At 40.1% G+C, this 27071-nt stretch overlaps 1 protein-coding gene across 1 annotated transcript in view; it reads left to right on the top strand.

Moving 5' to 3' along the window:
* lrfn1 (leucine rich repeat and fibronectin type III domain containing 1) overlaps nt 1–27071 on the top strand; it is a 133690-nt gene that overhangs the window by 55780 nt on the left and 50839 nt on the right. The window contains exon 2 of the mRNA XM_030399130.1: nt 14195–14247. The gene's annotated coding sequence lies outside the window, so the exon portion shown is untranslated. The remainder of the gene's footprint in view (nt 1–14194; nt 14248–27071) is intronic.

The raw sequence follows: 27071 nt of genomic DNA on the forward strand, positions 1-27071 counted from the left end.
TCCAGTGGATGCTGCTGAGAGCATTTGGCCAGTAATGTAATTTGGTCATCCAGACACTTGCTCATATTTCTCTCCCATTTTCTTCACAGCCTTTCTTTTGCGGCACACCTTGTATTATCACAATACTTGTGGCTTCTCGGATCTACACTTGCCCATCTTGTGATTTTGATAATATTTCGATTAATTGTGAAGCCCTAGTTCAAATCTGTATTGACCGATCAAAGCAAAGTTATCATAAGCGTATGGCAGGAGGTCTGCTTATACACAAAGCACCCAAGAAACAGGATTACTGTCAAAAAACAAATTGCTTATTGTCTTTTCACAAAACCCTGCAGTAAACAGTGTGTTTTTCAGGCCTTTCCATCAAAGCGTCTCCAAGTTTATCTTAATGGAAATCGTTTTTGCGGTGAAGACCAGAAGAGGCTTGTGCTGCATATTGAATCCAGCATAGGATGATTATATTACAATACTGCAACAGCACCAAAACAGGGCCCCCTGTGCGCCTTGTGTTCTCGTCACATTCCTTATTGTCGATGCCTTTCTATCCCGATCACTTTGAACCTCATTCAATGTTCGTGGCACGTCGGCAGTGACATGTGGAAAAGGTCCACGGCGAGGCACAAAATGGATTGGGCGTCCATGGCGGCTAATTATGATTCAAGGAATTGAGAGAGCTGTGTTAAGGATGTTAGACATTAAAGAGTTGTCTTTTTCACGGGATTATCTGTGAAGGAGGAAGTCAGTATTCAGACGGGGCTGACTGGCAAGGCGAGATCAGCTTCCATCCAAGTAGAACACTTCTTCAGGCATGCAGAACATGCAGACTTAAGTCATATAATCCCTTTCAATATCAGCGAGGATGTCAATACGCTGACATGAATGGATAGGATACATCGGTTTTGCAGGCTTACTGTTGTTTCCCATCACAGTGTTTGCAGTGTTAGCTGGCGGCTTTTCTATTATTAGCCACTGCAGTGGTATAAATGTTACTGTAGATCCACTGACACCACGATGACAAAAGACTTTCAAACAGTTGGCCAAATGCTGTCACGTCATCAAGAGGATCCCAGACTGCGTTTCCCTCTTTTCACCCCGACGTCATGGCATTTATGGGGCCCGCAGATACTGAAGTCAATAATTGGACTGACTAAGCTAACACTCAAGCACATCTTAGGGGCTAAACAAACAGTGGCACTCGGCACATTTTGATGGTCGAGTTCAAATGAGACCGTAACTGTGGCACATAACAGAGCTTTTCTGGTGTTTTGTGGGAGCACTGTTCTGTCAGCGTGACTAAGCAAGGCTGTCCAAGTCCAGCTGACCATGACTGTCTGAGAGGGCTATGAAAACAATCGCTTTCTCAAAACAAGCGGTTTCAGGCAAATTGTTGACGTTACACATTCAGATGTTGCTAAATGTTGAAAATTGCAATTTTTTTTTGCTTCTTTATTCTACTGCCAAGCATTTGAACGCCTGCATTTAACATACTGGAATGTCATTTAGTGTTGAACGCAACATATTTCAGGATGTTCTTATTATATCCTATTGATATGTGCTGCTGACATTGCCCAGTTGCTTCATTAAACTCATCAAAGATTCATTGTATCTCATATCATCTTACTGTGGCTGATCATGGACTTTGCATACAGCTGGAGGACAGTCTGGACATCTATCAAGATTTGAATTGATCGGTTGAAGGTTTTAAATATTTAAATGTTCTCACTGAAAAATCAATTTTAATGAGAACATGGAATGTTTGTATGTACAGTACATATGTTTATCTCTCAATCTTCTGTGCTTGCTTACTCCTGCAGCTTAAATTACACATATTGGTCATTTTTAGGTTCATGATTTTATTTTTGGGTTACTACTAGAATAGGTTTACACTCTTCAGTGTTCAAAAAACACATCAGTTGTCTCATATTGTCCAGTGCAGCAGCTCTGTATTCCCCACTCTGTTTTAGCTCCTGTCTCTTTAAGGTCCCGCCTCCTAAATATCCAGTCTGCTCTGATTGGTCAGCTCTCACATGCCTGACCCTCCACTGCTTACAACAGCAGAGAAGCGGTGCTAAAACAATTTGCCAACCGCTAGACATTAATTATTCAACTGTGTGACAATACGAGGTGTTTAAGGAGCAGTGCTTTCTGTGGGAGAGAGGAGTTTCTGTTGGTACTTTTACCTTTTCAACTTTTTAACAAGACACTGAAGGAGAGGAAAAAAACTGAAAAGCTTAATAGATCTCTTTAATCCTGTATGTGGGGTTAAAGCCAGAAAAACACCCTGATCAGCAGTGCTGGCTTTACCTCAAAACTCCTGAATTTCCAGTTTAATTATTGAGTTTTAAATTAGTTTGAACTGAAGCAGTAAACAGAAAACTCACTATAATTACACTTAGAATTGAAGGAGCCACTTTAGATTTCAGTAGGATTCCCTGTAATTTCACGAGCTGAAATTAAAATGAGTTAAGCTTTTTATGTGAGTAAACTGTAATACGCTCCATTATATTGTTGGAAATGAAAGTGAAAACCAAGCTATATTCCAGGAAAAACTGCCTGGTATGTCTTCAAAGCTTTAATATGAATAGATCTGTTTCATTCGACCCGTTTGATAATCATTTTCTTTTTGGACATGGTGTGCTCTGTTTCATATATTGTGAAAATTGAAGCGCTATATCATCTTTCACATTATTAGGTGGTAATAAGCAGTAGGCCCATAAATGACAAGTCTGGGTGCAGAATTACCCTCAAAATGCCTCTAACTTTGCCTCACCAGCTCCTTAAAAAGGAATCTCTTCACTTTCCGTTTTCAACCCTGACAGTGCTATAAGCTATCTCTCATCAGAACTCTCATTCCCGACTCGAGTTGAGACTGTTTTTTTTTTTTTTTTTTAACTCAATGGATACGTTCAACAGTAAATGGCTGGTTCGATCGGTGCATTGACTGCCTGTATCTAGCGGGTTTAAAAACGTTCCTTTTTATTTATTCTCTCTCCGGTAGCAACAAGGTAAGGCAGCTGCTTGGGGACACCATGGCCTTGACTTCTCTTTTTGCTTCTTTATGTATCGAAACCTTGACGGCAACAAAAGATGTGCTGCTTTACTTCCATGCAGGTGTAAATGCCTCGGTCAAGCTTAGTGCGTGTGCTGATTTTTTTGTGGCTTGGCTCAAGGTTTATTGCGCTGTTACCTGAGGGGACAATTGTTTCCCCCAACAGCTATTTCTACTGGTTGCTGTCATGGAGACGCGATGATAAAACCTCTTTTTAAAAGATGCTATGTTGTGTTTGCGGGGATCATGGGTAGCAAATTTTACAAGACCACCTCCAAATATAAAAGCAAGTGCCAGCAGCTTTTTCCACTGCTTTAGTCGATGAAGGCCCACACACAGAGAATCTCTGCAAATCTCTGAATAAACAAAAAAAGTCCTTTCATGAGTGTTTACCTTCCCCACTTCTGGTTTTATAAACATTGCTTCATCTAGTTCATTGAAATTCAAATCTAAAATTCATTTAAGATGTTCATCCAAAGTTTATCTTAATCGCGTTAAACGATAATGAGTTCAATTAACGGCTGCCAGTTGATGGAATAACTGTATAAGCAGCTGTATGTGCTCCGTGTTTTGAAAAAAGGGAGATCGCGCAATTATTCAAATCAGTGTGTGTTTCCTTTAATGAATGAATTGAATCACCTGACATTGTGCCAGGCTCTAACCAAGAAGTACACAGTTATTGTCTGAACATCAGGGGCCGGATATGTAAACGATCTACATGCACAAAAGTCATGCAGACACAATTTCCCATGCATGAACTGGTACACAAGAATGTGTGAGAAGGACTGGCTGACCTATTGTGACCTGTTTCTGATGTGAAATATAAAGTTAAAGGCACATACTTATGAAAGAACATGAACTACTTCATGATGGCGTTGACAGGTGTATTATCCTTGAGATGTCTCAGATTGTACTCATCTCAACTAAACACAGAGAAAAACAGATTAATGTCTTTAGTGGGATGTATTAGACTGCATAAAATACAACATAATTGCCAGAGATGTTGAAGTAGTGATGGAGATTTACCTCATATACTCTGGAATTGCTCTTATCTCGGAGAATTCTGGAAAAACATAATTAAAATAACCTCTGTCACAACAACTACAACAGAAATATTGTGTGAGAATAGGATCTGGATATTGGGAGAGGTCTGAATACGAGCTTTAACAAGAAAAATGCTACTCTTAAAATAGTTGATTAACAGCTGATAGTGCACATAAACAGATCTTGTTTAGTGTGAGGAGGAAACCAGCAACATATTACAAAATAGAATAAAAAAGGCTTTTTCTAGGCCTTCCTATCATCATTACACCCTGTTGACTTGTGAGTTAGTATAAAATTGTCTACTGAACATCGTATAATTTACTTTACCAACATTGTTCATATGACTGTATTTTATTTTCATTTTTCAGTCCATATCTTTGCTGAGGCTTAAGGAAAAATTTCTTTTTTGATCCAATAAAAACATCTGTATTAAATAAGACATATTCTCATAGTCAAACACTGTTTGCTGACGTTGCTGTCACTGTCACTGATTGTCTTATTATTTTTGCTGTCTACACTGCGTTCTTCAACATGTCAATCAAGCGCGCTTTTATTAACGTAATCTACAAGTGATGGATTGTATCATTCTTTTTATTTACATTTGCGCCGTCAATTTGATGTTAATGATTTTTTTATTAAATCTTGAATTGTGAAGCACTTTGCAAAGTGCGTTTCGATATGACCTCTGCAGATCAATCTCCCTCCTGATGTTTAATGAGACACCGTGAAGATGGATTCCACGTACATAGATATGACAAACAAGTATAGATTCTTTAAATAGCCACAGCGTTGTAACGGTGGCGCATAATAACAGCTTCTCTTGTGCTTGTTGATGCAACACAATTGGTTGAATTGCAACTTCTTCTTTAACGACAGGTCTCATGAGTGATGGAGCTGGCACAAGTATTGTATAGTCCATAATAATTCTGATTTATAAAACAAACCCAGGCATAAACGCAACCTACTAAATCTAAAAGGAATGATGCGCATGCATGTTTCTGTCTTACTTTTAGTCCTGAGTCTGCACAGTTATTTGCATCTGGCCTCTAGTGGATAAGATAGCAAACAGGCTCCTTCAAAGATCTTTTACATGTCAGTTATGTACATGTGTAATCATACCCATGCACTGTGTGAGTTGCTAAATGCAAAACTGAATCATGCAAGAAAGAAAGAAGAAAAAGAAAAGATGGAAGAAGACAAAAAAATAAACACATATCTTGCAGTTATGCTAGTAAGTGTCACAAATTCCACTAACTCTTAGTTTGTTTTCATCTGGTTTTGTTTACATGACATATTATTAATTCCACTGTCATTTCATATCCTGCCACTCCCTCTTGCCATACAATCAACTCATTCCCCTCACCAGGGTTTCCTTGCCCATCTCCTCACCTGCAGGACATTCCTTCATTAGTGCCTCGGTATATTACTGGTCCACTTCCACTTGTTCCCTGTCAGATTGTCTTGAGTGTTTTCGCCAAGCTCTCCAGCATTCCTTATCCTGTTTTTGCCTGATCTGCCTGTTCTGAACCTGCTTGCCTGTTTTTCGGACCTTGGATACCCAGCCTGCCCCTCTTCGGATTAGTTTGCCTGTGTGACTGATCTCCTGGTTTTGACCTTGCCTGAACTTGATAAGTAAACTGGAGTTTCCCTGCTACTTTGACCGTCTCATTGTCGTGTTTTTGGGTTCCACTCTGCCAGTATCAGTGAACTTTACAAGTAAGCTTATTTACAGTAAAGATTTCATTCTCTATAACCAAATGTACTGTATATATGCTTGGAGATAATGTTAAATTTAAGTGTCTCCTTAACAGAAATGAGACATAACAGGGACATGATGTACCCATTTTTGTACCCATGATATGCAGTGTTCTGTAATCGTATTCAGGGTGCTGTGTATTTGTGCTTTGGGCCTCTTGCACACAAACAGTTTAGTCGAAGGAGAAGCCAGACTGGAATCTCCTCGCAGCCCATTAGGAAATAGTCTGCTGCATTTTACCGGGGTTGAATGCTGCTGACATCGTCTGCCATTACAGAAGCTTATCCCAACCCGACCTTTCTCATGCAAGTAGGGTTGGGATTGTGTGGTATCTGGAAGATCGGCAGCTTCGCGGCTGGACACTAGACTTCAAAATTTGTTGGACACACCCATGTCTGATTACATCTTTTGTTTTGCAATCATGCTCAAATTTGTGCCCAGTTCAGAGAAATCAAGCCCCATAGTGTGTCATCTTCGGTGTATTGAGCATACAGCAGTGAGCTGAGAGATGAACTGAGCAACTTTTTTCAGTTTTGAGACTTGAATTCTAACATCTGCCTCTAACACCAGACCTCTTTTGTCTTGAATGTAACTATTTTAAAGCCATTATTATGATTTTCATTATTGGTAGTACTATTGGTGTATGTAATATGTGTAAGCTTACTTAAAATCAGTTTGGTGTGATGTTTTGTGTCGGACTGTATTTGGGTTCCTTGTTGAAGCTATGTTTTAGAAATGAGTATAGTCCATAATGACCGTGACCCGATTATTCAGGTCTTTGCAAGTTAGTATAGCCAAGGAGCCTTGGAGTTGCTTGCTGCTGTCCTCCAACCAGTGTGGGGTGCTGTAGGGTTCTGGCTTACAGTATGGCTCAAATGATTTGCAGCTCTTCTGCAGATGCAAAGTCTTGTTTTGAGTATCAATATTGGCATCAAGACTATCAACAGTATCTGCTATCTGCATGTTTCCTAGGGAGGAAACTCGGGGAGGTTTCTTGGGAAATGCTCATCATTAATATCTAAAACTGACTCATTGGCGGCACTTTCAAGGCTTTAGAGGCTGAAGCTTTGTGGTCGTAGCAAAAATAGTAGTGTTAGTATTATTCTCTCAAAGTAACTAAGTCTTCATTAATGAATGAGACTCCGCAACAACACTCTAAGAGACCATCTTATTACAATGGAAAATTACGGTTCTTGTGAAAAGATGTGCCCAAAATCCTGTCTATAATTCGCAGGGTATCATGGGAATAAGGGGGATAATCCAGCAAGATAAACACAGAAAAACTGGAATACTTACTAGCATATATAACGGTGGTGTTCTCGGCTACCAGCTCCACCGGTGTTAGCGGCAGGCTGCATACAAACACACCAAACTGTGGAATCGACGTTGTTACAAGGATCGGTGACATCAGTCTAATATCTGATGAGTGGATTAGATCAGGATCTGAACCCCATACAGATATCAAAATCAAATCGCTTCCAGCTGTACTACAGATGCAAAGTCTTGTTTTGAGGATCAATACTAGCGACAACAGCTTACAAAAGGGAAAAAAAACAAGAAACAATCCAACAACTTCACTTTCAGGATCAGATCGTGCTTTGAGCTAGAGCCGGGAGATAAGTGAAATAATATGTAGAAATCTCCTCACAATATTTTTGAATATTAGGAAAATAGTGTAGGAATGACTATTGGTACTTCCACAAACTATTGAGACAATGATATTTTTGCTTGATGCGAGGATCAAGTGGACAAAGACAAGTATAAGAACAGCTGAATAGATCAGAAAATGACATCACTTTACTGTAATGCAGCTTTTAAATCGGGAAAGAACAAACACTTATGTCATGTTACGATATAACCGTATATAAATCTTAAACGATGTATAGTATTACTATCACAAATGCCTGTGTTGTAACATGCATGTTGAAACACGTTTTAATATTTAGGAGAGCAGCAAAAAAAAGTGTAAATCATTTGCTGGTAAATATATTCAGTGGTAGCCCATTAATCATGGATTTACCTCATAAATCATGACAAGCGGTGGGAGAAACGGAGTCAGAAGTGCGATGTTATGCTCTGCTCTGTGAATGTGGAGAGCCAGAAGTTGCTCCACTAAAGTAAACCAGCCCTCCTTGCACACTGTCTTTCATACCTACTGATTATTTATGTGGTGCTGGTAAATGTGCTGAGCGTTGCTAAGTGTATAAATAGCCATCCGGACATCATCAGAGGGCTTCAGCTCACGAGGGGGAGAGGGAAGGGGAAAGAGCTTACTACCAGAGCATCAGATCATGAGCAGCAGAGACGATCCTCCCTGACTCATCAGGAGGAGAGGGAAACTCTGATCCCTCGCGTGCTCGGTGTCTGCATGTTGAAGGCTCCTGGGTAACCCGGCTGACCCCTGTGGTCACTGGTGTACAACTTTGTGTTGTGCTTATTGCATAATTATTCATATGAGGTGACTAAGTGCGTTATTCAATTACTGTGCTCCCCATGCTTCACTGGCCCATATATGTAGGACATGGTTTGAGAGAGCACAGACTTGCAAAGGTTGCAGGGATTTATTTTTCTTTCTTTGTTTTTTTTTTTTTATTAAGAATAGCCATGTAACCAGAGCAATTATTAGAGCGTATATTATTTGATGTGATCCTCTCAGGCAACTTGTATTATTGCCCGGTGTCACCGCGGTCTGTGTCTGCCTGATCTCCTCGCGAACAAAGGAGTCACAACTTCCTGGTCGTGGTAAACGATGTAGTAAAAGCATCAGCGCAATTTTTCGCCTCTTCATTTTACACCTCCGCCACCACCGCCATTATCTCTGTGTACTCGTGTGTTCCAGCGCTCTGCACAGTGCAGGCCTCTGCTTTGCCTTTAGGTTGTGTGCCTTTGTCTGGAGCGCTCTCATCTCTGGAGGTCACATTGGCTGCCCTGGAGGTACTGGAAATGGTCAGTGTGCCAACTGTGTGGGCAATCTAAGAGAGCCATATGCTGTCTGTTAAATCACACTCAGCGGAGGCAGCGGTGAAACGCTGCTGTTTGGTATCTGCAGAAAACGACGGCATGATTAACATGCGCAACAGAGGCGAGCGCCGCAGTCAAGCTATCAGTTGAGCATGCGGTTTATTAGGGCAGGTATTTCTCACATCCTTTCCCTTCTCGCCACGTCAGGTTGAATAACCAGGCCTCGCTCAAACTCCACAGGCTAACCTCTTTTCTTTCTTTTTTTTTGCAATTCATCCAAGCAGTTAAGTTCGCCATGGCTCCAGATCAAATATTTGTTTCTTTATTTGTTTTTTATTGGAGGTTTTATAATATCAATATGGGTCCCGGCCTTGAAATGTTTTGTTTCAGCCTTGTGGCAAGTGAGGCAGAGTAATGTGGATGTGCTGTGTGCCTAGCATTTTCACAAATGGTTTAGACACTGCTACCGAGAGACCCTGTAGCAGGTTCCTTTTCACTCTTCATTAAGAATTCTAGAGGGTGTTTCGGCTGAGAGGCGATAATGTTTCTATGGACATCGCTGGCCTCTGGTCACACACCAAAGACTGGCAGGTGCTACACAACTCAGGCAATTACGTGTTTCATTTTTCCATCAGAAAAATGTTTGTCTCTGTTGAATACTGCAAAGTCAGTGGAAAAGATGCCAAATGTAACATCCATTTTGTCACTACGTGGAGACCTAATCCAAGCTTACAGTTATCCAAACGCCAGCCTCGCCCTGTGTGCCGAAGCTCTGAGGTCCTGAAACGCTGAACAAATAGCTGTTTGTCCTTGACGATGGTCACAAATGAGAAGGCTGGGTTTGCTACACTGACAGGGAAAAAGCAAACCAACACCCTGACAGCTGCAGCTTCAGTATCTCATGAATCATCAATCATCTGTCTTAATTATAATCCTGCATAGTTTTATAAGAGTGTGTATGTGTTAGGGCTGCGCGATGTGTCACAAAAAGGCATATTGCAATATTTGGACAGATATTGTGATTTGATCGGAAAAGAGTGTAAATGATCATGATGATCTTTGCATCATAATCATTCGCGTGTGTCAAATTTAAACCAATATATGTAGCTGCTAACTGTAGCTGCCATTAGCTAGTTAGCTCAGTTAGTCGTGCAGTGAGCGGTCATATTAGCTGATTCTGCCAGGACTGAAAGTTCTCTGCACCAAGTGTTGTTGTTGTTTACTATGGGACTTTCACCTCTTGAGGTACAAAGTGACTCGGGACTAGCTGGTTAGCATGCTAACCTACATATATTACTGTAAGTTGTATTTCTTCACATTCTGCTGATAACTTTATTTTTTATGCTTTAAAACTTTAATTATTAAAATCATGATATTTTGTTTGTAAGGGGAACATATTGCAGTTTTTATTGGTATTTAATCGTGCAGCCCTTATGTGTATAAATGTGAATGTGAGCAGAATAAAATATTAGCCAACTGACAGAAAATTAATTAGCAACTATTTTGTTAATCTAATCATTGTTTTAGTCATTTCTTCCAAGCAAAAGAAAATCTATTGTTTTCTGGCTCCTTCATCAAAAATACAAGGATTTAATCCTTTTCTTTGTCATATCTTTGCATCCATCTAACATCTTTGGACTCTCTCTGAAGTTATATTAGGCATATTTTTTCAGTTTTTTCCAACACTGTCAAGGCAAAGAAACATATTAATCAATAAAACCAAAGGCACAATAAGTGATAGTAAATTAATCATAAGTTGCAGTTCTATTTTTTACTATACCAGCTACTGTATGATTCAAAACCTTCCAGTCCTCTGCTGTAAGAATCCTGTAGCACGGATATGTCTGCAGGCAGCGTGTGAGCCTAATAACATTTGATCTTTGAAAGATGTTTTTGAAGCAAAACCGCTTTTGTTTTCGAGTGTGCAGCCTTTCCTCCACTCTCCTCTGCAAATCACACATCCCACCACCAATGTTTTTAATTAGAGAAGTAACAATAACTAAAAAAATGTAGGGTGGAAAATCCTCTCAGAAGCCTAATTGCTGTGTCACCGAATTGTAGTCCGTGTGCGTGCAGAGTATGTGTTTGATGCGTCTGCGTGGGTGTTTGATGAATAGATGGAGGGACAGTTAGCATGCAGGCACAATATGTAAGATTACTGTTGCAGCTCTGCTGATATGTGCAGCTTGTGTGTGTGTGTGTGCACGCGCAGTGTGTTTTAATCAATCCCTCGGTGTTGGATGCTTCAGGGAACATGAACAGAAGATGGACGTCTCGGTGAAGTGCGGCATGCGTGAAATTGTACTTCTTACATCTCCGTCTTTGGTCAGTCGGAAAGATGGCCGGTGGACGTTAAGTAATGGCAGTTTGTCGGTAAAGGATTTAAATTGTATTAAAATCTTACCACGCTGAATGATTAGTCAATAAGAGCAGGGAGATTTTAAATTCAGATATAAATTGCCATCGTGTTAAGGTCTTGTAGGAAGGGGGTGAGCTTCAAACAAGACACTAAAGAGAAAGAAGAGACATCTCTTTTAGATGTAATGGATGGCTACTGAACAACCTCTGAAGGTTGCTCTCAATGTCAGGGTCTTTTGTGGAGGCCCGCAGTGTTTACACGTAGTAGCAGTGAGAGTTCTGGTGGGTAAATATGTCTTGCTTGGACAAACACCCTGTGTTGCTTTGGCTGGGGCTGATAAAAAGGACTGTTGAGATCCTAATCAAGATTGTTGCTTTGGCAATTAAATCTGACAGTGGAGAATCGGAGCTGTTCCTCTGTTGTCGTTGTTCCTGAAGGGGAAAAAAAGGTGGAAAGTGGTCCCTTTTTTCTTCATCCACAAAAACCTTCAATTAACTGTGATTGCTCCATGTGCGCTTTTAGTTGTGCATTGGGGAGAGAGAGAATTGTATTACTCTATATATAGTCCTGCAGCACTTTAAAGAAGTTTGTGCTTTTACCCCTAAAACAATATTTTGCACCTCATTTTTTTTTATTCGGTTCATCCCAGTCCTGTTGAGTATGAGAGCCCGATGCCACTCAAACACAGGTGTGCGTTAAAACCACTGAAGCAGAGACTTTTTTTTTTGCACTGGTGCACATATTCAGTGCAGTATTTATCTGCTTTCAGCTGATAAGATCACCAGAGGAGATAAGTAAAATCTATAAATGCAGCTAAGTGCAACATGATTTTTTAAAGTTAGTCACTGGAATTAACTTGATTTGGAGTTGAGAGAGTGGTGCTTTTCATGCCTTTCAAGAGCAAAACTGTAAGAAATGCTCATCTTTTCTAACATAACCTGCAATATATAGCATTTACGACTGAGTAGTTTAAAATGGAGCGTAGCATCAGGCCAAGGAGCATGAAATGAGCAAAGTTGCTCACTTTAGTTTGTGAGGATGTTATCTAAAAAAAAAACCCAGCCAAACAGGGCTGTGTTAATACCAGCTAGCTAGCTAGCTTCACTACACTGTTTTCTTTATGTTAATTACGATGTCAACATCAGCTGGCGATGATATGTCTTGTTTGGCTTGTCATTTAGCTTCAGATAGCTTAATCTAGTCTGTGATAGTATCTTGAAAATAGCCTTCAAGTGCATATTTAAGAAGACTCAAGTTTAGTTAATGGGAAATCAAGAGATAAGGTGGCATCTTCAACCAACGGATAATTAGCTTGCTAGCTTGCTGATATAATCTGATATAATGATAGCTGTCATTTTATCAGGCAAAAGAGGTCTTTTTCTGTCTCTGTTGGAAATAGAGGAACCGTTGTTTTAAAAATATATATATATACTGAGAAGTTTCAAGTGGCAAATCTGCACCCATTATCCCAAATGCAGACTGACTTAATAAAATATTATATATCAAAATGAAATGAAAATTGATTGCACAGTCACATATTCCAAAAACTGTTACCTTTATTTGGCATATGCTATGAGGTTGCACAAAAACCAACATAGGTTCATACCATAAGAACATTTCCTGGAACTTTAAATAAACTTCATACAAATACAACGATGCATATTTAAGAAGACTCAAGTTTAGCCATGACGTGGACAATAAAATAGAACTACGCTGCAGGTTTCCTCCACTTAGTTACCCACCTGTCAAACCGGTTTAACACCTAGAGCTTTTAGTTTGCAGCTGAGTTATCAACAGTGCAAACAGTTGGTTCACTACTTTGACATGGAGCTGCAGAGTCAGTGCAGCCGTCACTAATGAACAAAAATAAGGTGGGGCTAATTAAAAGTAATGAGCTGTGGTGGATTGTCCGTATACCACCGATACCAGCCTCAACTCTCTACGGTCAATGTGGGGGCTGTTGTAGTATTGAGTTGGAATGCACTCATAATGTTTCTCTGTCATTCCATTAAATCTGTTGGCTTTATTAAACTTCATGGTTGAATTGGTGAATGGATAGTTGTTTTTTTTTTAATCAGTAAAACTAATAATACAGTAATGACATGAAGTTAAACACAGTAAGCAGTACTTACTGTAAAGCACAAAGGAAGACTGTAAAGCCTATTAGTTGTGTTTCCATCCCATTATTTTATTTTCCATCTTTGCATAAAACGCCTGTTTGGAAACACCAAAACTTTGAAAACATATTGAAATATCGCAAAATGCAGAACTATTCACTCTGACAGAAAATAGCAGCGATGACAAGTCTGTTACCCTCTTTTACCGTTCAGTAAACAAAGAAAAAAAGCTGTGTTCATTTTATTTTCTACATTGCTTTTTTACAGATTGAGCCTAGTTTGACTGACGCTCATTCATTTGTGTCGTCTTGTTGAGCCCACTTCTTCTGCAATAGCACAATCTGAGAATTGGCAGCAACTTCTGCTCGTCTCGATGAACCGACTCCTTCTAAATGCCTAACTGCAGTGGATAAAAAACAAGCATTTGCATATTCTTTAGCAGATTTTCTAGAAATTCAGTTAAAATTTGCGACACGTTTGGACGGACACCTAACTGACCGTTTAAATGTGAAGAACATGTTCCATATTCAGCAGTCAGTAATTATGGCATCTGTTATGACAAAATAAACCATATAAAAATGTTCCTGTGCACAATACAAAGTTTACTTTTTCTGGGGAGTATAAGCTCTGCCCAGGAAGCCGGAAATCATCTTCAAATAAGGAGGCAGGTAAAAATATATTCCTCCTGTTTTAAATTTTATCCAGCAGAGAGGCTCCGGGCTTAAAATGATGGTTCCACTGCTACAGAAATATCAAATCATTTATATTGGGTCTGGGATGAAATCAAAGATTGAACTATAACTTGAACCTTTTTTATGATTCTGACACTATTACAACTGGAGCCGTATGGCCCCCAAATGTTATTTGTGCTTGCGCATTAAGGTGTGACCGTTTATTTCTCTCCGCAGACTCCTTTGAAGTGACGCCTGTGAGGAAGGATCCAAAACGACACAATATTCTGGTGAGTCCCCAAATTGAAATTAAAACCCTCTTCACATTTGCATAATATACCACCACATGTAACCTGTCCAGACTGTGTGCACGACCAGGAAGGGATCGAAGGGGAAAAGTTTTGATAATAACATGCTTTTCCTTTCTGACTCAAGAGCTCAGCTTTTACCCCACAGGGTCAGTATGTTTGACTCAGCACGCCTGCATATTCTCACTGCATTAAACACTAAGGCGAACCCTCCAGTTGTACCATTCTCTTTCCCTTTTCTGCATCATATATGGAGTCACAGAGCAATGCAAATTCACAGCATCTCCATCCTTTCCTCCCCTCTCCGTCACATGCCGATTTAACCACATGTTCTCACAGAGACAGAGAGAGAGAGAGGCAGAGCGAGCTTCTGCAGAGTGACACTGTTAGCTATCCTCTCTCATAGGCAGGGCTGGGCTGGCGCCACGGCTGTTTGCCTCATAGCCTGCGCAATGGGAGTCGGCTCCATTATCAGAGCTACTGATTCGCCACCCTGCAGCAAACCCAGCATCCTCTGCTCCTGCAGATTTAATTTCTTATCTCAATAGGGAAAACAGCCCCTCTGATGAACAGCAGAAAACACCCTGGGCTGCTCTGAACACGGGTTGAGAATACATACAATAGATGGTTTGATAATCTCATGAACGGGCATACCACCGATATTCCTCATAGGAATTTGTGGCTGGTCACAGATATTCAAGGGAATTTGCTTTACACCGTAAATAATGATACGTGGCAGGGAAGCTCCTTTCTCCATTAATCCAGCGGTGAGGAAATTATGTATGGAGCTGGCGTCATGGACATATCAAGACTTAGACAGGATCCCGAGTAGGTGAATGCCTATAATGCGCCGCTGCTGCTGCTGTTGTCGTTTGCCTCACATTCTAGACCAAACCGAGTTGTGTCTGTGTTTGCAGTAAGATAAAAGCAGCTCTTCAACTCTCGTACTCTCACATGACATAAACTCAGCATGAACCGGTGCCACATGTGTCCTCCTTTTGTTGAAAGTCTTACGAGAGCACATTATCACCTCTCGGAGAACAGAGTAGCTGGATATTCCTAATGACATGTTTTCACAAATGGCTTCCAAGCTTTGTACTGTGATCTTACTTTGGGGATATTTTCCCTATTGTGTTGCCATTTGCTTCATTTTTGACAACTTGCATAAAAAAAAAAAGAATTCTTTCCCGCTCCATTCGGCGCAGTTGAAGTCTGTGATGGAACGGAAGGATTTAACTTGTTGTGGCTTTTTCCAGCCCTTTACTAACAGCTTCATCAATGTCATGAAAGCCACTACAGTGGTAATTGTGTGTCGCCTTTCTCAGGCTCTAAAACAAAAGTTATTATGGGAGCTCAAAGGAGTTACATAACTTCATATAACCTGGCCAAGTTAGTTTTCTTGTGTTTTACAGTAATTACCAGGTAGGGCTGCAGCTGCTGATAGTAGAGCTATCTTATCTGTGGTCTCATGCGTCAAGAGTAATTTATTACAATCATTAAAGTTTCAAGATCTACTCTGCTTGTAAGGCTTTACAGTTCCTTGATGGATGTTACTTAAAACATCCTTTTCTGTAAAGCACTTTAAAGGGGGATTCTGGTATTTTTAAACCTGGGCCCTTTATATATGTTTCAGTGTGTAAATGATTCATGCTTGCCAAAGGTTTTGGGATCGGTCCAGTAGATCGCCTCAGTTGGCAGCCATGACACCACTGAAGTGGTGGCAACGTAATCGTTTCGGGTAACTCCAGCTGACAAAGTTACGCCCCCCTGTAAGCGCTTGTGTTTGCATCTGATAGGCTGAGTTTGTTATACTCTATAATGACAACATTACAGAAACAACAGTGATAGAGCTGTTTGTGAAATGATCAGATCCTTTTTTTTTGTGACCAGAAGCAAAAATCTCACCCAAGATTCTCGAGGACACCCGATTCTCACTAATCGAGCCCAACCAGAACTCGACAAGTGACTTCAGAAACACAGTCCAAGGTACACTGGTGCACATTGATCAGGACGAGAGACTTTAATTGAACGACTATCGTTTCAACACAATGTGGATCCTCATCAGAGCCTAACAACACAAAGACCCGCAGCCTCTTCAATAACCTCATCTAATCAGGACCTAACCTAGTGCAGGCTGGAGAAATAGGGAGGAGGCAATAAACCACATTTGTGCAAGGTACTCAATAATGAATCATGAACAATAAACTAATAGACATTCAACTTCAATACAGAATTAAAGTGTCACAATAATAGAAAGAGAAATGAACTTAGCCTAAAGATAGCCTCCCTTGAATTAGGATCTCATCAAGAGATGAAAAATAGGGAGGGGATAAAAATTTGGTCGTGGGTAATTCATAACACGAAAGAGAAATTAAAAGAGCAGTAAATATAATGAAGACACCTAAACACATCAATAACTTTATCCGAATACAAGACAAGCGTTACGCAAGTGAAAGCTGAAGCACCGTGAGCACTGCACTGCTGAAGACACGTAGATATATGTATATAAAAAAAATCATCTATACAAGTGTTTCCTATCCATCACCCAACCCAACGTTTTGGGTTGGGTGTTAATGCTCTAAATTGTTGCAGGACAACAAGGGTGACTATGCCTATGTCAGTCACAGTCACAGTCACAGAGGACTTTGCAGTTTACCTGGATCTGCCAGCACAAATTTATTTCATACGTCATGTCTGATTTCGACAATCGAGATGAGGCAACAACTGTAACAACTTGCCTCATGAGATTTCAGAGCAAGACTTTGCCATGAGAGAGACTTACAAGACGGATTTTACTCCGTTACTTAAAAGTCTGTGACCATAGGAATGTATCAGAGACCTTGTTGAACAATCTCGTCAAACAAGCAGTTTTAGTGGATGTAACTAAGACAGTCCGAATTGCGCCACAGGATTATGTTGCAATGATTGCAGCCAGATAAGGCAATCCACGGTATCAATTCAAAAACTTCTGGTGAGTCATCATCACCAAACACGTAAATACATGACCCCGGTTTAAAAAAAACTGAATTACCCTTTAAGCACAAACATTTTCTTAATCTAGCTATAATAAATACACAGTGCTTTGGAGCAAAAATACATTTCTGATGAAACATTGCATGTATGTGTGCCTCTGCAGGATTAGAAACGAGCGCTGCATACAGACACCATATCAAAGTATGTATGAGAGACATGAACACACGCCAGGCACGGCAGCTAAACGTTGGAGATATCGAACCTGATCGCTTTCAGGTGGCTGGGGCGTACATAATGTGGTTCTGTGAGAGGACATTGATTTTTCTCTCCTTTGAACTGGTGGTCCTGCAGGACGCTATTCTACACGAGTGGAGAGTCTCGCTACAGATTTACACCGGGAAGGAAAAAGTGGCCATATCAGCTCATTTGGCGATTTGGAGAAAAAATAAGTTGATGATCCGCAGGTTAAGCACTAGCAAACCTTTTAAATGTAAATATTGCATTAGCTATTTTTTTCCCATTTAGAGATCCATGAAAGTGGATGTAAAGCTTGTTATGTTTAAATGATATGAGCAGAATATTAATAGGTTGGCTTGAATATCTTTTGAGACTGATTAACTTTGATATTTTTTATATATTTGATTAAGCTTTCAGAACAGAAGATTTGAGTGTGTGATGTTAAATCGAGCACAACTCAATGATGTGGTCATGAGATTGGTAATTATTTTCATATTCTTTGAGGGAGGTGATTGCAACTCTCTCGGTGGGAAACGGAGTGCAGGAAATGAGTTTGACACCTTTGACACATGTGAGGTCAAGGTGACAAAACTTGTATTACTTTTTCCTCCAAAAGCTGTTTGATTTAGAGAGAGACTGCACAGAATGGAGGTCAACACAGAGCTAATACAGACCCTCTATAGTCTGGTTCATGCATTTGTTATTGTCTTCATACGGCCTTATTAGTGCAAATGTGTCTGCTTTGTGGAGTCGTTTTTTAATGAGAACAACCATTTGCAAACATTGTGACACTTTGCCACCGCAGAGATACACCGCACATCTTTGAATACTTGAGAGGTGATAAGAGTACATGTTCTTTACTCAAGCAGAGGTTCAGATAGTTAGACTGTTGTGAAAAACGGTACTGATGCAACCTTTTTACTCGATGTAAAGTAAGAAAAAACAGGCTTTGAAATATACTCAAAGTAAAGTTTCTCTCTGAAGGACATTTCTGTGCAAAGCTAATGGAACCTCGCTTCATATACTCATATTCAAGGACTGTTCAACTTAAAGGTAGAATTTGTCCACTTGTAATGGAATCACAAAGATAGAAGACATCAAATACTGACATTTTGGATTGGCAAAGTGTTCTGAACACAGCGAGAAAATTGAGAAGATAAGAAAATCCAGGCAGAAGGCTGCAGGGTCTCTGCAGACGCCAGAGACTAACACACCTTTTAGCTTCATTCAAGTCGCCCCCTCCATCTGTTTCCATCTCGTCACGTCTATTACGTAATTTCGTCTTGCCACATCAATCGGCAGGATAAATGTTTGCTAATCATGTCCCAGCGAAAGCACAGATGAATTAAAAACTGAACGTTTTCTTTAAGGTGCAACCTCATGTTAGTTTAGGTTGAATTTTCTATTTTATTTTACTGTGCTCATGCTCTACTTAGGTACAGGCACAAAAGCCACTCAGTTAGGGTTAGAATTACTGCCATGATCACGGATGTAGATCCAATTTCTCGTGAAAAATAGCTGGAAATGTGCGCAGGTCTCCTAAAAAAAAAACAAAAAAACACCCAGTTTTGGCGAGACAGAAATGGCTAGAAATATTCCTGTGTGCTTAAAAATATCTGCTTGTATGATACCTGAAAAAAATCTACTTGAGTGCAGTGACACAGTATTTGTACTTAGCCACCTCTGGAATACTACATGTGAAGCTTAGCAAAAGTGACCTGTGGAGGATGCTTATGGTGTGACTACACTATTAAAAACATATAGAACATTTAAGAGACAATTTGTCGTTTTTCCTCCATCTGTTTAGAGAATAAAGTACAATGGAAGGAAAAGCGGGTCCTCAGAGGTGCACAGATAATTGCGTCGATGAGCATTTTCAGTCACATATCTTTTTGAAAAACACTGTTAAGCATTTCTTATTTCTCTTTTTGTCACGGGTGTCAATGCAGTAGTCATAACAATGCGGTCGCTAACTGCTCACTGGCAGCGGCACTATGAACACGGTAAACAATAAGTCAAATTGTGTGTGGGAAAACAGCAAAATAAATAAGCTGGTAAATAATTAAATATCATGTAATTTAATTAGTGCTCATACTTAGGGATGCTGTTAAAGTGCTTGTTTAACAGTTCTCCCTGCCTTGAGTTGGACAAAGGCTTCTTAAGCATTGCCTGCAGTTATAAAGGTACCCGTTGTTTTCTATATAGAATGCAGTAAATAGCGTAATGAACCAGCCCTCAGCAAGGTTATTTCATAAACGATTGATCATAAGCAGTAATGCAGAAGATACGTTTTTGTATCTATGACTATTTCTTTAACATTTATTACTCCTTATTAAACTGCGAGCGATGTCAGTCCCCACAGACTTCCACATCCGAGTCGCGTGTTATTCACTAAATGATGTTTTTGTCGTGTTATCATACAGCAGGGGGAAAAAAATGGCGAAAAACCAATTTACATGAGTCTAATATCTTCTGAAATTGCAGAGCTCTCGGATTAACCGTTTTTCCCCAACCAAGAGAGCGCTGAAAATATCAGCACACCCAAAGTATAGATTTTTGAGTCATTCTGAAAATTAGACTCTCTTCATGCAAATGGCTGTTTTGATGTCTTTTGTTGGCATCTGCTGCTTTTCTCAGGGCGCTATAATTAAACAGGAGGAGGCCGCAACCCTTCTTTTAGTCTGTGTCATTTTGAGAAATGGCTGTTGCAAAAACGCGCCGTGTCAAAGCAATACGAGTTGAACAACAGCTACATTTCACACACAATGGAATCCTTTTTTTTCAGGCGAGCGTACGTGAGGATTTGCGAATTAATCTTCATTACCACGGAGACGGAGAGGTCTGTAAATGCACCGAAAAATCAGTTTGTGGAGCAGCAGTGCATTTTTTATTGTGAACAACGTGAAAATCAGAACTTATGAGGAAACATTACTCATTCTCTACAGCTGAAAAACTTATCGAACTGCTCTGATCTCGTCTGCTGGTAATGGCTTAAGTCATGACAGCCCCAATTATGTCTGAACACATTCGAAAATGAGGGTTAATAGTCGATGTTAAGTTTAATTAAGCACTTTGAGCTTCTTTCAATTGTTTTCCCCGACGTTTTGGGAGCAGCACTCCATCAAAAGATAAGTAATCTTTTTGAATTAATGCGAAAACGCTGTTTTTTTATTTACTCTCCACGTGTCATCGCCCAGGTTTACACCCCCGGCGCATCCCCTGATATGACAACATCCTCAGGATAAAGCTCGTATATCATCATTAAAGAGCAAAGACTAGGGCACTTCGTCAGAGTTTGTAGTCCAGTGGAAGAGGTACAAAGGGGGCAGAAAATAGATCTCTTTGATGACCAGCAGATTATGACGGAGAGGTGAGCAAACTTTCCTCTCATTCGCTGCCCACATGTGCAGTGCAGCAAGACCTGCCATCACGCAGAGCTGCAAATTGCTGTCTGAAACCAAAAGACAAGCTGCAAATGGGATGTAATCCTCTTGGATCTTTGCTGAAAACCACAGTGAAGTGTAAATCTCTCATCTTACTTTTAGATGAACACAAAAAAAGTCCATAGAAGATCAAAAAAATATGCACATTTATTATCACACTAATATGTTTCCATATGTGCGTCATATTATATATATATATAGTATGTATAGGGAAATGCATTAACACTCCAAAGACAGGGTTTTCTGTAACTGTAGTATCAGAGGATCACCAGCCTTTCTCAGCCTCCTTGTTAAAAAATGTGACGTGAAGATCCAATTCTGCTTCAGCTGCGGTCTGTGTTTGCTCCATTTTAGTTGGCTCACCTCTAAGTGAGGTGTCTCCAAAATTAGAAACCTGACTGACAACAGCTCTCAGGTGAGAAACATGCTGGGTTTCTGTTTTATTATACACCTGATATTGTTATAACAAGAAAAAGGAGAGAACATGGAGGATTTTCTTTGTGCAGAGAGGGTTTAAAAACAAAAAAAAAAGTGAAGATATGCAATGTAGAATTTCTTAACAAGAAGCTACTGTCTGTATCGGTTCATTTCACAAAAATAGCTCTGAGTATCCATATATTCATTTCTCATGGGACTGACATTACTACTGGGATTTAATAGCTTATGTATGGACACGGTTCATCGGTTTACTTTCAGTTTATCTTTGCAGTCTCATGTGCAATAGTCTACTGTTTGTAGCATTTATTTATACTGTTAACTGCTGTCAGCCATTACATACTGCAGTGTTAGTCAGTATTATCTATATTGTGGTAACAGTGTAGTACTGATATAGGATTAATGAGGTCAATACTGATAAAAATATTTTAGATTTTCTTTTTACCAAAGCAACATTATGTAGAAACACAGACACTGTTGTAAATACAAATCCCAGGTCTGTAACAATTAGTCATATGTAGCTAAAGTTACATAGAGCAGAAACAGTGACAGAGACTCCGTTCACCCTGTTACAAGACACTGAACCATCAAAATTATTGCTACAATTCACTTTTGATTTTGAGGCTGTTATTCTAAGGTAAATAAGTTGAGTAATCTTGCTTATTAGTAAACAGTCTCAATATGGATCCTTTTGAATTGTTTCTTATCTGATTGGGACCAAGATACATACTGAGTTAAATACATCTATTTGTCAGTTATTTGATATATTTCTGTACTGTGATTTCTTGTTATCTATCAGTTGACATCTAAACCAACATGATATATCTGCAATGAGCTGATATCAGCCGGTTTACCAGTCTAGCCCCAAGCTCATTTTCTGTTCATATATTTATATTTGGTTACATTTCCAGCAGTAAATGCTTATTCAGCTTATATCCACTTCCAGCAGTATTTTATCACATTGCCTATTTTGTAAGGAATTAGTAGTGCTGCTTAGATTCTTACATTTCTTCCAAGAACTAGTGCAGCTTCATCGAAATGGACACTAATGAGATGCTCAATAAAGGTCATTATTTCTAACGACCTTTCCCATTTTGCTGTTGTTGAAAATTATGTTTTTGTACCACATCCTTGAACAATATATAGCTGGGAAGCTACAATACAGAACTGAAGTCACAGATCTGGGGGAACGAACTGTAACTTCGTGGATCATGACATGGGAGGGGTCCCATTTCGCAGTGAATTCTGGGTATTGTAGGAGGAAGAAGGAGGCATAGCTTGCGAGTGTTGGATGTATTTTATTTAAAAATGCCTTTTTTTTCCAAATGGACATATTGATCAAGATATACTTGATCAAGGACAACACGAAGGTGCAACTGATCACAAAACACACAGTTCAGACAGTAAAAGAGTCATCAGTCATGGATCAGATCATTTTTGTTATCAGCAAATTATAAATGGTTAGCATTAAAGTAATGTGCTACTTCGGCTATGATGTAGCCTGTCCACCTGTAGACCACACCACATACAATTATTGAAATCATTTATGAATAATTTGCATTTTTGTTTTGTTGTGGTAACAACTACTTTCAATGTCTAATGTCAAAGGAATTGTGTGACATGTATTCCTTTGTATTTACCACCTACTTACCATAACATTTGCTGACCTTATCTTACCTTATTTATTTGTTTTGTTCTAAAAATAATGTTTGTTTTATGTTCACATTCACTATATCCATGGTCACCACTCTCTGGTCTTGCTCAGCTTCCCACCCACAGCTCTATCTGATTGGTTACACATCATGAGTAATAGCACGTTTACAATGAAGGCCACTGTGCTTGACAAAGGTAAAGAGAGACTGGGGTGGACCTGTGTGTGTCAAAGGGAAGGTAGCAGATATTGTGGAAGTTAAAAATAAACATCACCATATTGTCATCTACTTCTATGATGCCCAGTTTCCCAATTACACCACTGAAAATCCCAGTCAGCAGGATTTCACCTTATGGCTAGTTGCTCATAGAGTGAAACTCAACGTGCATCCGTCTACTCGATGCGAAGATGTAGTAAAAGCATAGAGAAGAGAACTGATGCACGATGAGATCAGGTCATGATTAACTTATTATAAAGTAACAGTGGCAGTAAAACTATTTCACACGTTGATGATTACATTTGTGTGGGAGGCGATCAGTATGGATCATGGATCAACTGCATTAAGTTCCACTAGACAACGCTCATCAATTAACATCAATATGATGTAACTGTGTCAGACTCCGGAAACAGCCTAAATATGATCTGCAGTCTCCGGGAAGGTCGATGTTGTACATTCACCGGAACAAACAAGATATACAAGAAACAGACTAAACAACATCATAGCACGTGGGCGGATACAACTAAGACGTAGCACGGCCGCGACAGAACAGACACGCACAACAATCGCACTGTTACAACAAAAGACGGGAGCAAACATCACAAAGTATTGCGGAGTCTTCTGTGACTGACATGGCAGTCACAATAATGAAAAGGCGCTTGAACGGTGCTCGTTGTTGTTGGTGTGAGTGCCATTATTTGCTATTTGCTCAGTCGTTCTGTTTGCCATCCAACAAGAACAACTCGCATAGTCGTGTGAGCTTGCAGACACTGACATGGGATCTTTTAAACACCACAAAGAAATATGATATATTTGTGTGAATCCATACATAGCGCTTTCCTTTTTTCTTTGCCGATATACTCATAATCGCACGTGTGTATTTTGTTGGCGTGGCTGCAGGAGAGATAATAAATGCGCCGGTTGAGTTTGGGTAAGAAAAGGCAAACAGCCTCTCAGCGTGACGCCTTATAAAAGCGCCATGTTTAACGGCTCACGCTGCGAGTTTCTCTGGAGAGTTGTGTCAGTGAGACCTGGCATCTCTGGAGACAGACCTAGCGGGACGTCCCAGGCTGCAGGAAGATGAGAGTTGCCAGATTAAGAGCATGCTGAAATGCAGCTCTGTGATCAGACACGCCGTGACCGTTTACTTCATTTTATTTTTATTTTGTAAGCGCCTCAGGATACACAGACAGCTGTGTCAATTACACCTGCATGTCAGCAGTTTGATAGATCAAATAAAATGAATCTAATGCGGATGAAAAAATACAGAGAACAAACGTGACAGGGGCGAGACAAAGCGCAACAGAAATTCACAACAGACAACATGTTCCCCTTTGTTTGAAATAAACCTCCCCCTGATTGTGCAGCACAACAACGAGAACTATAAATTATTCAGGCGCTCCCCGATGGACGCCCATTTACAGCCGCTCACTTGCATCTGACTGGACGTATTTTCCTGCTGCACTCCGCGGTGATCCGCCCGTTTTTAAAATGGCAGCAAAATACATGTGACCTCGGAGTAGGACTTTGCCTTCCCTCTAATGCTTAATTTATTCATTACCCTGCCGCCGCAAAGCCCGTAATCGTGAATAGCGTGGAATCTCAAAATGAATGTGAAGGAGAAGGAAAAACAGAGGATTATTTGAGCCATATGTAAATAACAAGGTGAGATAAGGCACCGGTCTTCATCACAACACAGAAGGAGGTGAGAGGGGAATAACAGAACGCAGTGGTCAGAGATAATAACACCATTTGCTGTATTGTGGCCATGAAGGACATCTCTCTACAGACAGCACAGCATGTCATTTTTCTCCACTGCTGTTCCTTCATTCATGCTGATGTGAGGTTTGCTGTGGTAACTGCCAGGAAAAAAAAGGGAAGATGGTTGAATGCCTTCTCTGTGAAGCATTTTCTTTGGGGTTTAACGCTTACATCTCCACGACTGGCTGTCTGCACCGTTTGAGGGCTCCAGTCGGTTTTAGCAAATGTGTGGCATGACACTGGAAAAAAAGGCGTGCCACAATAAATTCTTGCAGGATATCAGGCTGTGGCTGAAGATTGTGACACTCCCTGCAGATGTAAGTGTTAGGTCGATTTAAGTTTGAACTCTGAAAGCAACATCATGTAACTTTGTATTTACGACGCTCAAACTGGCGGGTGGCAAATACACACAGAATACCAATTTTTGCAGAAGTTTGCTTTAATTTTTCAGTAAAAAAAAAAAGAAAACAGCATTCTTCTTTATGGTGGGAATTTCTTCTTACTTGGAACAACTTATCTTACCATGTCATCCTGGCAATAGTGGACTCAGATCAGAAAATCTTTGTCGTACCATCAAGGGTGTGGATAAACAGTGTATGTAGTTTAATTTGAGGGCATGCTGAATCCTGTGCAATTTAATTCATGGATCCAGGTCTCAGTGTTTACTGTTCACTATCATTACACGGTGTCAGAGCCGTATTAGGTCGCTGCTAAATGTCACTAAAGCAAACAGAGCACGCCTCAGATTAAAAATGCTCTTGTGGTGAAACCCGGGTGGGTGTCACAACAAAATGTATTTGTCACTGTTGTTTGCATCACCAGCAACCTTTGATCATAAACATAATTTCCAGCTGCTCTGTATTAGATATTGCAGTGAACAACATAACATGAAGGTATCCAACCCCCACTGGGATCTCCCGCTGCGCAGCATGAAATCAGATCACAGTTGCGCATGAAGTGATGGAAAAAGTCCAGTTATTGACCAACGTCTTTATTTAAAACATTGTGAGTTTGTTTGGCTGCACTGTGAACTTGACACTGGTTTGACAGACTTAAAGCTGCTCAGGGAATCACTGGCTGTTCCCATGGTAACCACAGGTGTCGCCAAATCCACCAGGAGTGACGTCTCAGAGATCACAGACTTACAGTGCTTAAAAAATGTTACATATCGACTTTGACAATTCTCCTTTTAAATACAAAATTGTCTTTTAATTTCAGGCGTTTTTTTAATCAAAATTGCTCAGTTAGCAGCTCAGTAAGAGACTCAAGAATCTTATCTATAGTGAAAGAAAATGTACTTCCCCGCCTCCTATAAACCCAACACATCGCAGTATAAGTGGTTTAGTCATTCACATATTCCACAGTCGATGGTTACAGTCTCTAAGTGTGTGCATCATTCAGTGGCAGACTGCAGGCTGGGTAAAAGTTTTTAAAGTCTGCCGTCTATTTAATCGTTCTCTGAGTGCACGCAGTCATCAAGGGACTTACCGACACAAATTGAGGTCAAGTCTGCTCACTTTTATCGGAGATGCTGCCCAAATGAATGGATCAATAAATCCTCTCATCATCACTTTCTCACTTTGATTCTATCTGAAACTTCTCCTCAATCCTAAATGAGAAACGGCCTCTTCTCCTCATAGAAACTGAGCAGGATAATGAGTAGATATCGTCTAGTAGTTAGCACACTGACAGCACTGTATACTCACTGACCTGAAGTCTAAATATTAATCAACATCATCTCTCTCAATAAACATTTGTCAACAAAACTTGTCACAAGACGACGATCAGAGTTTCCTTGTCACAGTCATTGATTCTTAGCCATGCACCGTTGCCCACATTCAGCAGTGCCTTACATCGTGACGCGGGCCGCTTGCAGAGCAGAACCAGGTTTCTGCATCAGGGCGGCACTCTTGATTAAATTCCCCGCCTGTGCATGTTCCCCCGTGTCCTCTCCTTTTTGGCAAATAAATTGGAGTGAGCTGACCTTTCATCAGTTATGTGCAGCAAAACTGGAGTGTTTAAGCTTCAAGAACCAGGCATGTTAACTTCAATGAATCAAGTGACTACCATTACAGCATGCGACACACAC

Source organism: Sparus aurata, chromosome 2 (genome assembly GCF_900880675.1).
Source record: "Sparus aurata chromosome 2, fSpaAur1.1, whole genome shotgun sequence".
Lineage (NCBI taxonomy): Eukaryota > Metazoa > Chordata > Actinopteri > Spariformes > Sparidae > Sparus > Sparus aurata.